This window comes from Callithrix jacchus, chromosome 13 (assembly GCF_049354715.1).
Source record: "Callithrix jacchus isolate 240 chromosome 13, calJac240_pri, whole genome shotgun sequence".
In the NCBI taxonomy this organism is placed as follows: Eukaryota; Metazoa; Chordata; class Mammalia; order Primates; family Cebidae; genus Callithrix; species Callithrix jacchus.
Window position 1 is genome coordinate 52,817,417 of NC_133514.1, and position 17,301 is coordinate 52,834,717.

The following is a 17,301-nucleotide window of genomic DNA, read 5'->3' on the forward strand; positions in this document are numbered from 1 at the left end:
GGTTTGATTTTTCAGCTCACAGATTTCTCTCCCTCTATAATGTTCTTGTAAACAGATAAGTGCAAATCCAAAGTTTAACTGTTTTAATAGACACATTAATAAAAGTAACAGGTGTGAAACACTGTGTAGATTACATGGCACTTAAACAAAAATCATGTTGTTTCATCATCCAAACAGCCAAGTGGCATAGGCATTGCTCTTTCTGTAATATGATCCTTTACTCCGCAGTAGAGAGATAAAGTCAGCTGTCAAAGGTCAACGTGCTTGCAGTGGTAGGTGATGGCACTAGGGCTTCAGCTGGGCTCTTCTGCTTCATTCATCACCTTGCTCCATGGCCACAGCTGTGTCCCATCAGGAGCTGCCAAGAAGTGATTTTATTCCTCTGCCTTACAGCAATGTGACTATTACAGAAAGAGCAGAGCCCACCTATTTCCAAACTTCTGCAAAGGAGATGTGTGCCCACAGTCTTCCTATTACTGCATGCACAGTTCAAAGACCACCACAACCATGTCTCACTTCCTCACATCACAAAGCCTGCCCTCTGGCCTCATGTGCCATTGTCCCTAGGAGAGAGGAGAGCAGACCATCCTGCTTCTCAAAAGCAGCTAAAGTGTGTTTCAGTCAGGGCTCCCTCCAGGCTGCTGCAGAACTACTTCAAGTGGTATAGAGTAGGGCTCTGTTGCAGAGAATGGCCCTTCCTCCCTCATGGTAGCAGGATGTGTCTGTGTGGGCCTAGTGCCTCCAATCTGGTGATCCCGGGAGATTCAGCAAAGCCAGCCCTCAGGAAATTGCAATGGGCATCAAATGAGGAGACGAGACCAACAGCGTAAGAAGGCATGTGTGTTAGGTAGTTCTTGCATTGCTATAAGGAAATACCCAAAACTGGGTATTTTATAGAGTGAAGAGGTTTAATTGGCTCACAGTTCTGCAGTTCAGCCAGGCATGGCACCAACATCTGCTTGGCTTGTGAAGAGGCCTCTGGGAGCTTTGACTCATGGCAGAAGGTGAAGTGGGAGCAGGCATGTCACATGGTGAGAGGAAGAGCAAGAGAGGGAGAGTGGTGAGAGGCAGCACGCACTTTCACAACCAGATCTCTGAGAGAACTCACTCACTGCAGTGAGGACAGCACAAAGCCATGAGGGATCCGTCCCCATGACCCGAACACCTCCCACCAGGCCCCATCTCCAACATGGGGGAGTACATCTCAACATGAGATTTAGAAGATTTAGAAGGGATCTCTCACTGCCTCTCATCAGCATGCAATACGGGCGACCTGTAGGATTCGTGGAAGCTGAAGGAGGATGTTCAGGAAGCTGGAGCTGCTGCAGCCTGAGGTGGGCCACCTGGGGCTCGAGGGACAGCAGCAACTGCCCTGCTAAGACTCGCTCCTCACTCGCCCCTTCCAAGGCCCTCAGATTTCTCCTGCGGTGAACCCTGACCTGGCAAAGCCCTCCCAGCTAAGCTAAGTGGACACGGTTTAGTGGAACCTCGTGGAGACTTCAGTCACAGTACTTTTGGAACCCAACTAGCACCAGGACTCACCAGCCTGGCCACAAGCCACCTCAGGCCACTTATGTGAAACCAGATCTCAGATGAAAAGTTAGCTACATGACCCACCACCCTACACACACACACACACACACACAGTCACGTGCTGCATAAAGACATTTCAGCCAATGACAGACTGTATGAATGATGGTGGTCCCATAAGATTATAATGGAGCTGGGAAATTCCTTTTGCCTGGTGACATCACAGCTGTTCTGATGTCATGGCCCATTGCTCACATGTCTGTGGTGACACTGGTACACACCAATCTACTGCACTGCCAGCCCTACAAAAGTCTAGCACATACAATTATGTACAGGACATTATGCTTCATAAGGATGATAAATGGCTATGTTACTGGTTTACGTATTTACCATGTGTTTTATTGTTATTTTAGAGTGTCCTCCTTTTACTTACAAAAAAAAAATCAAGCTATAAAGTAGCCTCAGGCAGGTTCTGCAAGGAGTATCCAGAAGACATGGTTATCCTAGGAGATGTCAGCTCCGTGCGCGTTATTGCCCCTGAAGACCTTCCACTCGGACAAGACTTGGAGGTGGAAACAGTGATATTGATAATCCTGCCCCTGTGTAGGCCTAGGCTAATGCGTGTGTTTGTGTCTTTAACAAAAAAGTTTAAAAAGAAAAAAATCAAAACTGGAAAAAAGCTTCTAGAAGAAGTATATAAAGAAAATATTGGCTGGGTGAGGTGACTCATGGCTGTAATCCCAGCACTTTGGGAGGCCAAGGCGGGTGGATCACCTGAGGTCAGTAGTTCGAGACCAGCCTGGCCAACATGGTGAAATCCCATCTCTACTAAAAATACAGAAATTAGCCAGGCGTGGTGGTGGGTGCCTGTAGTCCCAGCTACTTGGGAGGCTGAGGAAGGAAAATTGCTTGAACCAGGGAGGTGGAGGTTGCAGTGAGCCAAGACGGCCCACTGCACTCCAGCCTCAGGCAGAGTGAGACTCTGTCTCAAAAAAAAAAAGAAAGAAAAAGAAAAAGAAAATATTTATGTACAGCTGTACAATGTGTTTGTGTTTTAAGCTGAGTATTAATACAAGAGTCAAAAAATTCAGAAAAAGTAAAATTTATAAAAAAAGATATGGTAAGCTAAGATTAATTTATTAGGAAGGAAAAATTTTTTAAATAAATTTAGTGTAGCCCAAGTGTACAGTATTTACAAAGTCTAGAGTCAATGTGCATCAGTGGTCAGTCCCCAACATTTTCAGCACCAGAGACTGGTTTCATGGAAGACTGTTTATCCACAGACCAGTCGGGGGATGATTTCAGGATGAAACTGTTCCACCTCAGATCATCAGGCGTTAGATTCTCACAGGGAGCGCACAGCTCCTCACATGTGCAGTTCACAATAGGGTTTGTGCTCAGATGAGAATCTGATGCTGCCGCTGATCTGACAGGAGGTGGGGCTCAGGCGATGATGCCTGCCGGCCACTCACTTCCTGCTGTGCAGCCCAGTTCCTAACAGACCACAGACTGGTACTGGTCCTTGGCCCTGGGGTTGGGGACCGGTGATGCACATCATGTCCTAAGCCTTCACATTCATTTACCACTCACTGCCATTTTTATCTTTTATACCATATTTTTGTGGTACTTTTTCTATGTTTAGCTATGTACATACATACAAACACTGTATTACAATGGCCTACAGTACTCAGTACCATCTCTTCCTGCACAGGTTTGCAGCCTTGGAGCAATGAGCCATACCACGCAGCCTCAGTGTATAGTAGGCTCCACCCACTAGGTTTGTGTAAGTGCACCCTGTGATGTTCAGACAGTGATGAAATCACCTACGGATGTCTCTCTCCAAAGGCCCCCCCTGTAGCTAAGCTGCACATAACTGTGTAAGTGTTCACCCCATCTGCCATGGTGAGGGCCAGCAGTTCACACCACAGCTCCAGCCTGGAAGGAAAAACTCCATAGAAGAAAGATGAACACCAGGATTGGGTTAAGGTCCAAGTCCACACATCAAAGCCTATTTCAAAAAGACTTCTTTAACATTTTCTACACATCCTGTTTCACACCAACTTTTATGAAGATAAAAGATAGAGATATGTGTACATGACTCAAATAACCCTTATTTCTTGCCCAGTCAACAAATCTTGCCCCAGAACACATTTGTAATATGGACAAACTGAGATTCATGCTTTGCCACTGATCTAAGAAACTGTAGATAGGCTTTCAAAGCAAAAGGCCTTTTAATATTCAAAAGCATGGCTGTAAATCATTAAACCAAAGTAACTCCTACGCCCTCCACAATTTCAGTGAGTTCATCTGTGTGATTCGGTTGGTCACTCACCTCCACTGTACACAAAGGCAAGGCCGTCCCACGCCCTGATCAAAGGCAGCAGACACTAGAGGCTTCTCCTTAAAAAGAAAACAAGACTTTCACGTGATCTTTAAAGACTCTGGTTGATAAACTTGGCAAGACTTTCTTCCGTACACACATGTGACACACACACACACACACACACACACACACAGATAAATAGAATCTGTACACATGGCTGAAAACTTTCTGTTCTCTATCGTAAATTGCAAAGGTACCTAGAAATCAATAGACCTCCTCAGAGTATGGCGGTTGAAATGTCCAAGTGGTCATGATTAATGGAGTTGAAGCTTCACCAGGAGGGAGTGGAATATGTCACATTATCCTGGGAATGCCTGCAAAATTCCACATCTGCTTAGGTTGGAGTTTCTTATAAGTTCATTATTCGCCAGAACAATTCTACCGTCAATGTTGAAATCTCAATAAAATGCATAGGTCCATTTTTCCACTTTACAGCCCGAGCCCCAGCACATGCTAAGTAAGTAATAGTAATGAGTGCAGTCAATAAAGTTCTTGCTGTTTATCAGAATCCTGAGGACTTCAAATTCACATTCTGCATGCAGTAATCGCCTTCCAATACCATAAAACAAAAGTATAGAACATTGGCTGGCACTCTAGTAACCTTAGAATAATACAAGATTATTTTAAATAAATTCCTACTGTCTTCTTACCACTTGTTTAGCTGATAAAGAATTTCCTGCTCTTGATATTCTGATATATTGAAAAAATCTATTAATTTATTAATCCAATAAGTTTTTAAATGCATCCTTTATTGTAGACTATGCTAAGCCCTGAGAAAAGAAATATAAAATCTAGCCTCTACCCCTAAAATAATATAGTCTAATAGGTGGTGTAGAGAAGTAGACCAGCAATTATGATAAGGTAGCGGGCTAAGCGGCTAGGACAAAGGCTTTGAGTGGGGCAGGGGCTGCAGTGGGAGAGGCCACCCTGCGGATGGGGAGCAGTGCTCTCTCTCTGCCATTGTTTAGAGTTGCCAGTGGAGGGTGACACTAGAAAGCAGACCAACCTCTAGTTGACTTTAGTTTTTACTGTTGTTTTTTAATTCTCTGCAAACAACATACCCCTTAATGCTCCCAACATTCCTAGGCCACACGCTTCCTGAGAGAGGCCAGTGTGAGGCATCTCAGGGGTCAGGGGAGAGGAACGTGGACCTAAGCCCCGGCTCTGGAGCCAACCTCTCAGAGAGCTAACAGGGATGCTGGGGCAGCTGAGCCCTGAGTTAAGCCCAAGCTGTCAGGCCGTGATTTGAACATTAATCTTGATACGATGTGGTTTGAGGCCATGTCGGTAAGTCCCAGGGACAGTCAGTTACAAGGTAATGTGACAGAGTCACCCTGTGGTTCAGAAGGGCACAGAAGAGAGAGGGTGTCACCGTACATGAGTGGAGGATCTTTACAGACGCCAGGGAAGAGGGAGGTGGAGGTGACCGATGGGCAGGGTGGGAGGCTGGGTCACAGCAGGGAGTGGCTCAGTGCCAGGGGCACCTGTTGGCACAGAGGGAGCCTGGGGCAGACTGAAAGGGAATGGGAGATGGAGAGGTGGACAAAAGGCTTTTGTCTTGTCCTGAGGAATAAGCTGAAAATGAGGACTGCACCTTATACTTCTCTCCCCTACGGTCTCCCTCTTCAGATTTCAAGCAGGATGCCTAAAGTATCAGGAAGTATTTAGCAAGCTTCCTAATAAATCCACACCACTGAAGAGAATTAAGCAGGTGACTCTGTCTGGTTGCAATTCAGAACCTTCCTCTGGCTAGACCTAGAGACTGGCTGACAAGGAGAGTGGGGACAGGGATTAGGGGACAAGGAGGCCATAGAAACAAAAGGCCATGGAAACAAGGGGCCTTGGAGACAGGGCAGCCATGTGGACAGAAGGCCATGGTGACCAGGCAATGGGGACAGGAGGCCATGGCGACCACAGGCCATGGGGACAGGAGGCCGTCAGGACCAGAGGCCTTTGGGACATCAGGTCATGGGGATAGCAGGCCATGAGGACAGGGGGATCATGGGGACAGGAGGTCTGGGGACAGCCATAGTGACCAGGGGCCATGGGGACAGGAAGTCATGGAGGCAGGAAGTCATGGGGAAAGGAGGTCATGGGGACAGGAGGCCATAGTGACCAGGGGCCATGGGGAAAGAAGGCCATGGGGACAGGAGGCCATGAGGACGGGGCGGGGGTCATGGGGGTGTGATTCATGTCTGATACAGACCAGAGGGGTGCTGATTGAACTGTATTTACTGGAGAGAAGCTGTGGGATGCATATCTGTTGAGATGCTGGACAAGAGAGGGAGGGAGGACTCTAGGTTGCCCTCGGTTTCTAGCAGGAATGATTTGAACACAGTTCAGAGGGACAGCAACCAGAAAGAGGATGAGGATTCTGTTGGAAGGGGATAGACTGAACTGGAGTATGTTGAGTTTGGGGTCAGAGGAGCTTGTGCTGCAATTGCCTGCAGAAAGCCTCAAGCAAATGTTAGAAGCTGGTGCACGAGCGAAAAGCAGTGGGAGAATCCTGCAGCAGGATGTACCGTGTGACAGAGAAAATGCAAGGACAGGACTCATGAAAGCACAACCCTGAGGAGCAGCTGTGAGGCCACCAGCACACAGGGGAAAAACAGAAAGGCCTGGAGTGAAGGAGGCGGCAGGAGAGCCTGGAGCTCAGAAGCTAGAGAATTCCCAGGAGCAAACGCCCACTGCAGCACAGAACGACAGAAATAAATGCAAGCCACCAATGTTCCGGTAGCCACCCTAAAAAGAAAATCAAAAGCTGAAATCCGTTTGCATAATATATTTTGTTCAACCCAATATAGCCAAGATGCTGTGATTTCAAAATGTAGTGAAGATTTAAAATATCAAGATATTTTATGTTCATTTTTTGGAATCAAATCTTGGAAACCCGGTTTTACAATTCCAGCACATCTCAATTCAGACACCAAATTTTCATCAGAAATGCTTGATCTGTATTTAGAGTTCATACAGTTTACAGCTGAGAAACTAGATTCACAGACACAAGTGGTTCCAATTGTACTTAAAAGTTTTTCAATTACTGAATATCTGCTTTCAAATGTAAAATAATTTTAAAATATTTAATTAAATAATTAATTTTAATTAAATAATTTATTTAAAATTAATTCGAAATTCCATTCCTTGCTGCACGGTGGCCATGATTGGAGTGTTGTACAGCCCTCTGCACAGCTGGCCACCCCCACTGAACAGGGCAGATCCACAGCTTCAAATGAGGCCTCTGGGCTTGACCATGGTGGGAAGCCAGGGTCTAGAGCGCTGATGGGGGCACAGCCTGACATGGGGCGGTTACAGGTTGAGGGGAAGTGGAGGAAATATCAACAACGTAAATCTCTTGGATATTGACTTTGTAAGGAAAGAGAGAGTAAAGTAGCCACAGGGAATCCAGAACCACAGGAGGTTTACTTTTGTCTAAGACAGGAGGATTAGACAGACTGAAATAGGAGTGATGAGTGGAGCAGTCTTTGGGGCCTTTATTTGTCTGAAAGTCCCGCTTAGATAAACGTCATAACCAGAAAGTTTACTGAGTGCTTTCTGGGCGTTGTGTATCCTTACTTTATGTGTTATCTCATTTAATCAACGGTTCCATGTAACCGTGGAAGCGTAGGTTTGGCTTTCAGAAGAAAAGCAGATTGGAGCGATCATAGGGCACAGTGGGATGGACGCATCACGCAGTCAGAATGCAAGCCCTGGGGAGCGTGCTGGCACTCAGATTCTGGGAGTGACAGGAAAGGTGCAGTGATGTTTGCACTGTGGCTTTGCTTTCAATTTTTCATGTGCTTGGCTGATAAGACGCAGCTTCTGACACAGGAGCAATGTGGGAGCACACAGGAGGAAGGGTGGAATCACACCCCCTGGGGGGTTCCAAAGGCTAGAAGGGTGTCACCTGAAAGCAGCATTTGAAGATCACCCCTTCACAGTGGGGATGAGGAGTCACCTCTACAATCTTCTTATTTGTCCACCGTGGCCAAATTCTGTGCAAAATCCTGTGACAGACCCTTTGGTGGATGACTAGAATTCAAGGAAAAACTGCTTCCAACCTAGTCCTGCAGGGAAACAGCTGCTCACACATGCAGAAAACATGTCTAGCCCACTTCAAAGACTCTGTGCATGTCTAACCACCAAAGGAAAGAATTCTGGAAAAAGAGCCATAAATAAGTCTTCAGGGGAAGACAGGTTCAGCATTTTTGATTGCTCTGTTGAAAGGCAGAGCTTTCTGCCCCTTTTTTCTTTTGCTGATCTGGAGTCAATAAAGCTATTGACATAATTTTTTAAAGCTGAGTACTAGAAATGTGTTAGAAAAAATAGTTTGTTCATCTGGAATAGCAATTTTGGTACATGAGAGACAATGGCTTCACCTGATGGGGAATTCCACTGCCAGCCAGTCCCCAAAGATTCTGCAAGACAAGAGGGGCTAACGGTGGGCCTGGGCCACAGTGTCAGGTGTCCAAGGAGGACCCCAGGTGAAAAGATTGATCCACGGCTCACTGCTTCATAGGATCAGATCTCTTTTTTTTTCTTTTTTTTTTTTAAGACAGAGTCTCGCTGTGTCACCCAGCCTGGAGTGCAGTGGTGCAATCTCGGCTCACAGTAACCTCTGCCACCTGGCTTCAAGCAAATACCCTGCCTCAGACTTCCAAGTAGCTGGGATTACAGGTGCCCACCACCATGCCTGGCTAATTTTGGTATATTTTCAGTAAAGACAAGGTTTCACCATGTTGACCAGCTGGTCTCGGACTCCTGACCTCAAGCGATCCGCCTACCTCGGCCTCCCAAAGTCTGGGATTACAGGCGTGAGCCGCCACGCTTAGCCTCAGACTGGTTCATTCTCATGGAGAGGATTGGCTCAGCTGATCAGTAATGTCTGGTCATATGAAGACAGTAGTAAGACTCCACAATGATAGCCAATATTTATATTAAGTTGGTACAAAAGTAATCATGGCGTTTGCCATTGAAAGTAATGGCAAAAAACAGCCATTATTTTTGCGCCAACCTAATACAATGCACTTGCCTGGTGCCAAGCAGAGTTCTGAATGCTTTGTGTGTTTCCCTATTTAAATTCCTTTAATCTTCAAAGCAACCCTTGCAGATAAGGAAACTGAGTCCCAGAAAAGTGAAGTAACCTGCCAAATGTCACATAGCTAGTAAGGTACAAAGCCAGAATTTGAACCTAGGCTCTGAGTCTGCCAAAATACCTGCTAACCCCAAGTGTTTTATTTCAACTCAGCCATCCTCTGGGATTTTTCTTGTATTTAAATCCCTGTGGGCCCAGTGAAAAGGGAACTGACACAATTAAGGAAAAGTTTCTCATATTTTCCAAGCTAAAATTTCACCCAGATTATCCTAATGTATATATAGCTGCCATTTTAGGGGGTCAGGACCTTACTAAAATTGGACTGGATACTTCCCTAACTTACATTTAAATAAAGTTTTTCCTGTTACCATTTCCAAAGACAGGACAGTAGGGTTTGGTGGTCGCGAGTCAAAGCTATCCCAGAGCATGAGGAAATAATGTGGTTTCTTTATTAGCAGGGCTCCTGATGAAGGTTGGAGCTGCTTCCAGTAGGAGCCAGGGAATGAAGTGCCTGTTGGCAACTTAACAAAGTCTGTGAGTTGAAGGCTGAAAGCAGTGGAAATGGGCCTGCAGGGACAGGCATCTGTCGTCCTTGAAGAAATAACTGACCTAACATCTCATCTACACCAGAGAGGGGGCCATCGCAAAGAAAGATAAAAGAAACTAAACCTGAGCTTCAGAAAATTGAAGAGCCCACTGCAAAATCCCTCTTTGGATCAGTCAGCTTTCTGAACTGTAGATGGCAACTTCCATGAAAAGTCTAGAGCTAATCACATGTCAGAATAAGTGACACCAACCTCCTACTTGACACCCAGAAGCTGCAGAACTGAGCCAGCTTAACAACTAGGAGAAAAGAACCAGCTCCTGCTCCTGGATGACAGTCACCCAGACGTGAGATCTTCCGCACTAGTGAGCAACCAAGTAATCTGATAGGGACCCCAGACTGGGCTGCTGGGCCTAAATGTGCCTGCTTCTTGCAGTTCTGTGCACTCATGAGCTTCTTTGTAACCATAACCAGTTCCAAGTAATGTCTTCGTTCCTAGAGCTTTAGCCAAAAGTCCCAGCTATAGGAGGATGGAAACCTTGAAACTTGCTGAGACGCCTCCTTGCGTTTTGTAGGGGGCAACCCAGCTTGAAAGTAAGTGATATTTATCAAGTACACACTATGAACCAGAGTTTTTTTTCATACATGATCCCATTTAATCGTTAAAACATTATAAAGCAGTGTTATTATTCCTGTGTATGGGTGTACAGATTAGGAACAAAAACACAGACCGACAGCATGGTTTCAAGTTGCAAAATGACAATCCAAACCCAGCCTGGGTGACTCCAAAACCTGATCCCAAAAACTGTACGTATTTATATCAACTCAATTAACTTTTGATAGCAAATCCTAAAACCTTAGAGCTGAGAGAGGTGTCAGAGATTGTGTGGCCCAACCCTTCAAACTCAGTGGGAAGAAACAGGGTCCTAAGAGCTGAAGCCACATGTTCAAAGCTACATTGATATTTGTTCGCTGTCTTAGCATGCTGCTGTAAAAGTTGGTGGGTTAAAACATCACCCATATATTAATCACAGTTTCTGTGGGTCAGAAGTCCAGCCATAGGGTGGCTCAGTCAGTTCTTTGCTTAGGATCACACAAGGCCAATATCAAGGTGTTGGCAAGGCTGTGTCCCTTTCTGGAGGCTCCAGGGAGGATTCCACTTCCAAGCCCACATATGTTGTTGGCAGAATTCACATCCTTATAGTTACTGGGTGGAAGTCCCCATTTCTCCACTGGTTCTGGAGCCCTCTCCACTCCTTGGGGCCACCTCCATTCCTGGACTCAGTGCCCCTCCCTCTGCCAGCCCCTGACAGCCCATGGAGCCTTCTCACCTTTCGATCTCTTCACCTCCCCTTCAGTCCCATCTCTCAGACTCCAGTGAAGAGAGTTCTTTGCTTTTGAGGTGATTTGGTTGGGCCTGCCCAGATAATTCAAGATAATCTCTCTATTGTAAGGTCCATAACTTTAATCACATCTGCGAAGTCCTCTTTGCGAGACATAACACAGTCACAGTTTCCAGGGATGAGGTCCCGAACTTCTTTAGGGGGCCATTCTGCTGACCACATGGTAGCTCTGACCAAAGCTAGAGGACAGGGTTATAAATGCAGAATAAAGGTGTTAAGCCATGCCAATCAAGCATGTTGTGTGTCAGGAGTCTCACAGCTTCCAGCTAGTGGCTGTATCAGCATTTTTTTCCTATTCCCCGCCACCGCTGCAGAGCAAGGGAGAACCATCGCCCACTTGGCTTTTCTGGGTGCTCCAACCCTGTTTTGGGAGCATGCCTGCGCCCTTCTGTGAGGACTGCTGCTGATCCTCAGAACATCAACAAACAGATGTGCAAATGTAAGTACCAAAAGCTTATTGCAAAATATTCATTCATATGTTAATTTATTCAGTTATTCAGTAAACATTTATGGAGAGTACTGCAAGCAGGCAATGTGAAAAAGGTTTGTGGATTTGCAACAATTTAGAATTATTCATAAGGCAGCTTCCTTGCCTGGTATGAATAACTGAATTGACCACATTTGGGCCTTTGCAAAGGTCAGCATTCACACCATTTACACTGCAGATGCCACGAAGGCAGGGCTGGGGCTGGTCGCAAAGTGACCAGCCCTGCTCCGCAGGTAGTTGGAGGTGGATGCTGGAGATGACCCACCTCTACAAACAAGGGTCACGGGACCTGCAGCTGCTGTTACTGTGCATTCAGGGACCCATGCTGTGTCGCTGTCCCAGCAGCTCCCTCAGGAAGACAGTTGTCAAGCATGACATGCACCAGGCTCCCTCTTCAAGACCAGCAAGGATGTTCTTCTTGGGACAAATGTGGTGGACCCTCAGCTCCTACCCCACCAGAGCTCTTGGTTTCTGTAGTTCAGAGCCAGGCAGCACCTTCAGAATATCAGCTCCTCTGCAGACTGACTGACATATGAAAATCTGAAATTATCCAAAGAACTGATGGAGTGTTCACTTTTCAAAAAGCCCTGGCATTCATTAGCAAGCATCTTCAAACAGTGGGCTTCCTTTCAATGTGGGTCCATTTAGTGACTGATTCAGACTGGCGTTGTGTTGTGTTGTGTTGTGTTGTGTTGTGTTGTGTTTTGGACAGAGTCTCACTCTGTCAGGCTGGAGTACAGTGGTGTCATCTCAACTCACTGCAACCTCCACCTTCCAGGTTCAAGCGATTCTCCTACCTCAGCCTCCCAAGTAGCTGGGACTACAGGTGCCCACCACCACACCCAGCTAAATTTTTTTGTATTTTTAGTAGAGACTGAGTTTCACCATCTTATCCAGGCTGGTCTCAAGCTCCCGACCTCAAATGATCCACCCACCTTGGCCTCCCAAAGTGTTGGGATTCACTTTAGACTTTTAAACTGAAGAGGCCCTGCAGTCCAAGGCCTTTAAAACAAGATAAACAGGGCCCAAAAAGACAGTGGGCCTTGCCCAGGAACACGGCTAGTTCATGCTGACAGGACTAGAACTCAGAACCTCTGAGCACTGCCCTCTCCCATGGCTCCACCCTGCCTCCTACAGCAATGATTACAAAGCACAGCTTATAAAAGGATAAGCTTGTGCATGGGGTGTCGCGCATCCGGGGCTATGGCCAATATACCCATCACTTCATACAGCATGGGGATGCTGGCTGAGAGCTGGTTCTCATCCAATTCCACAGCGCAAACTGTGTGACCTCAGTTAAGTTGTTCACCTTCTCTGGATCTCATTTCCTTCATATGTGAAATGAGCCCTGACCAACTGGTATTTAAAGTCCTTCCCATCTCCAGTATCCACAACTAAATGGAGCAAGCTGTGCAGGGTTAACCACAAGCCAGGAGCACAGCAAAACTGTGGAGAAGCTTGGCCTGGGAGATGCTGCTTTAATGTGTATGGTGCAAGGATTTTCTCACCGGATTGTCAGTGTCTCTGGGACTTCTCATTGTGCACAGTGCGCGGTGCCGGGCACAGTGTCTTCCTACCATCCTTCCTGCTGGGGTCCCCTGCCATTTGTGGAAGTCCCCTCTGCACCTCACACTGCCTTCTCAAAGGCAGCCTGTGCCAACTTCCTGTGCGCTGTGATGGCGGGCAGGACTGCAAGGGCCCTTTGCAGAGCCTCTGTTTTCTCATTTATAAAATAGAAATTATAAGACAGATATGGTTCCCATCATGTAAATGAGAAAACAGAGTCCCGAGCGGGGAGGCTGGAGCAGGGTCTGCAGAGCTAGAGTACATGAATGCTGGCTGGTGAAGAGACTTCCCAATCTCCGGAGGCTCTGTGAGAGGCGAGGCCTTGGGGTGGAGAGCCGGCAGGGTGGGCAGAGCAGATCGAATGGAATCTTGCAGGAAGCAAGGCCCACCCATGCCTCTCACCCCCTACTACCCACAGAAGTTATCGTCCCCATGGCCCCTGCACATGGGACCCTGTAAGGCCTCTCCAGTCACCTCTACCCCCTGTTAGCAGTGCCTTCCATCCTAGCCAAGAGGGAAGGAGGAGAGTGGCTGTGTTCTGGGACACCGCACATTTTTTTAACCTGAGGCACAAGGCAAGGAGAGCAGAGAGCTGCCCTGTAGTCCAGCGGGCCTCAGCTCTGCTTTCCCGGAAACGCCATCCTCCCTCCTCGCCCCTCCCCACGACTGACAGAGCACTGGGTGTGCCAGGAAGGCTCTGCACTTGACCTTCACCTTCACCTCAGGACAGTGAGAAGTCGGATATGATTCCTGTTTTATAAATGAGAAAACAGAGGCTCTGCAAAGTGCCCTTGCAGTCCTGCACACCGTCACAGGGCACAGGAAGTCGGCACAGGCTGCCCTGTGAGAAGGCAGTGTGAGGTGCAGAGGGGGCTTCCACAAATGGCAGGGGACCCCAGCAAGAAGGATGATAGGAAGACACTGTGCCTGGCACTGTGCACTGCACACAATGAGAAATCCCAGAGACACTGACAAACCGGTGAGAAAAGCAAGCCCTAGACTCCCAAGGATGACAGAGGAAGGAATGAAGCCCTGGCTGGCCCATGTTGTGCGGAGTTAGTCAGTTCAGAGAAGCTCAGGAAGAGAGAAGCCGGTGAGGGTTCCGTGGCTGCACTTAGCCATCTCACTCACTGTCATAACGCTATTTGCTTGGCAAAAATAGGTGTGTTAAATCTCAGGATAATTATAAATATTGTCCAAAGACAAGAAAAAGGAGCCAAACCCCAGATGTTTTCATTCCATGGGGCAATGTTATGGTTTCCACTTTCACATTTGCCCTCTGTGCAGAAAAACAGAGCAGGAAAGGGATGCAGACAGGATTTCTCACTCTTGTTTCTTTCCAGCTACTATTGTGGCATTTATCCTCCGTGGTAGACTTGAAATTCCACCGGCACAGGTGGTCACTCTGATCTTCCCCAGCAAAAGAGTCAAGCACATGAAAAGGAAACCACCTCTGAAAAGCAGCAAAACTCTCAAGTTAAGAACCAAAATATTTAGAAAGGCAAACTCTCAAAAAATGGTTTAAGCATATTCAACACATGGAAATTCCCATGCCAAGAACAAAGGTGCTCAGCCCAGTGAGAACGAAGCAATTAGCAGGAAACAGGAACAGGTCTGGCACTCAGGAGGGAAACAGCTCAAAGACACTCCTGTGCCCACTGGGTGGAGTCACTGGGGGCACGGGGCATGCTTGCATCTTTGTTGTGTCCCATCGACACCCAGAATGGAGGTTTCCCTGTGTGATGTGACTGTGTAGCTCTGAGCATAAGCACAGGCCTGCCTCACAGGTTGCATTTGGAGGAACCCAAGGAAGGAGCCCCTCCCAGAAGTCACCAGCTTGCAGGTCATCTGGACTCAGAGCTTTGCACTCCTGGTCCAGAGACGCATCTTCAGCCTCAGCAGAAAAGCTGATGCTCTGCCAGTCCCACTGCAGACCGAAGAGGTTTTCCTCTGTGTCCCCACCCTTTCCTCCATGGGTGCCCCCAGCTTCTGTTCTTTCCTCTCTCCACCCACCCTGCCTCATGTCTGTGACCTCGGGACAGACAGCTATTTCTGTGGCCTGTGCTAGGCAAGGCAGGTATGATGTGGGCAGGAGGAGGTGTGCAGGGAGCTTTAAAAAAAAAGAGGAGCTGTGAGGTTTCTGGGTCTGGTTTATTCCATAGCGTTTGATCAACTGCTGGTCAGGGATAGGAGTTTATGCTCTTTGTTCCCCACTTAGAGCTGTCCTCAGTGGGCCATCCCTTCCTGTGCAAAGTCATCACTCCCAGAAATACCCTGTGTCCCTCCCAGGACATTCAGGCTCTGAAGGGGTCCGCTGGTGTGCTTCCTTCTTCAGGGACTTCAAGGAAGCAGTTTGCCCCATGGAGACACGGCCTGGGCCTGGCAGAGGCAGCCTGCAGGTGGACCATCTGGGGTGTGGGCTGCGGAGGCCACGCCTCCCACCTGGATTGTCTCACTCAGTAACTAATGAAGGCAGGATTTTTATTTTTTTTAGTACCCATTGGATTCTAACCAAAACTAGGGAGAAATGACAGTTTTATCAGCATGCAGCTGGAATGTCTGATTGTCAGTTTTAAAAGTCAACATCTATTTACGAGGTGAAGTTTAACCTCTGTGGAATTTGTACAGCGTATGGTTTTGTAATTCCCAGTCCTCAGAAATCTGAATGTCCGTGTGACTTTACATGGGCAGATGCCATTTTTTTGGTCACCTAGACGTCAGTTTAGACAAACTTGACTGACTGACTTCAGTGAGTAAGGTATTTCCAGCTCTGCTTATTATAATCCACTCTAATCCTTACTTATTAGAAGATGTCACATAAAATCACCTCAAATCGCATCCAAATAAAATTAACTTCAAGTCTAATTTTAAAAATTAATGTTATAGAACTTTTTACTGGTAGCAACCAGTAAAATCAACCATGTTAATGAAATAGGTATGCTCATGTTTAACTGTGTATTCTCATCTTTGAGGCTTCTTGGTTGGAATTTGGGACCATGTCTTTATTTCTACAAACTACTGAGAGGTGTGGAAAATAAGAATGAGGCACCCCCTAATGAGTGCACTTCCTTGAGCATCTTCTGGGTAAGACAGGACTTTCCAAACAACATCCAGTGACACTTCCATTCCGGAAAGCACTTCCTGCTGCCCACTGCGGTGATAGGAATCTTTCCTCAGCAGCCTGGCTCTGGAGGCAGAGTTTCATGGGATGTCAATATGTTTTACTCAATAAATGTTTTAAAAATAAGAAAAATTCTACAGATAAATACCTACAGAGAATGCTTGATTCAACAAAGGACATCGGCTTTGTTTACCTAAGTTGACATACTCCCATCCCTCACCATGTCACTTACAAGAACCTCTGGGTAAACTGAGTTACAGTTCATCTGGCTACAGCCTGGTTGAAGCAGAGTGCCAGATTATCAAAGCAGTCTTTCCTATGCTGAGGGAAAGGTTGGCTTTGGAATGCAACCTGAGACACACAGATGTCTGAAACCTCTGGGGCAGAATTAGCCTCTCTTCTTCCTCTTCCTCCTCCTCCTACTCTCTCCTTGTCTTTTCACCCCAATCACTAATCCCAACAGCCTGCACCTTTGGCCTCTTTCTTAGCAACTAAGCATCTAATTAAACAGTGTGGTTGCAGCATCTGCGGATAAACCAAAAACTATGTGCTCCATGCACAGAAGGGAACAGTCCTCTTTCTTTTTTTCTGGAAATAGAACAATGAAGCATAGATTTAACCTAGGTTGTAGAGGTTAAGAAATTAAAAGAAAGCTGATTTGCTCACATCAACTTTTAGTCAGGGATTATTGCTCTGTGAAGGGGGTGAGAGTGTGCATGTGTGTATGTGTGTGTGCCTCTGTGTGTGTGTGTGTGTGTGTGTGTGTGTTACATATGCAAACTGCATTAAGATGATCCCACGCATTCTAATAAAAACTGACAAAGCCAATTGGCTAGCTTGGCATCTCCCAAATTCCCACTGGCTGCCTGTCTTAGTCTATCTATGCTGCTAGAAAGGAACACACGAGACTGGGTAATTTACAGAAAAAAAGAGGTTTATTTGGCTCACAGTTCTGCAGGCTGTACAGGAAGCATGGCACCAGCATCTGCTTCTGGTGAGGCCTCAGGAAGCTTCCATTCATGGTGTAAGGCAAAGGGGAGCTGGCCTGTGGGAATCACATGGGGAGAGAGAAAACAAGGGAGGGGTGAGTAGGGGGCAGGTTTCTTTTAATAAGCAGCTCTTGCACTGTGAGAAAGACATGAAGACATTCATGAGGCATCCACTTCCACAACCCA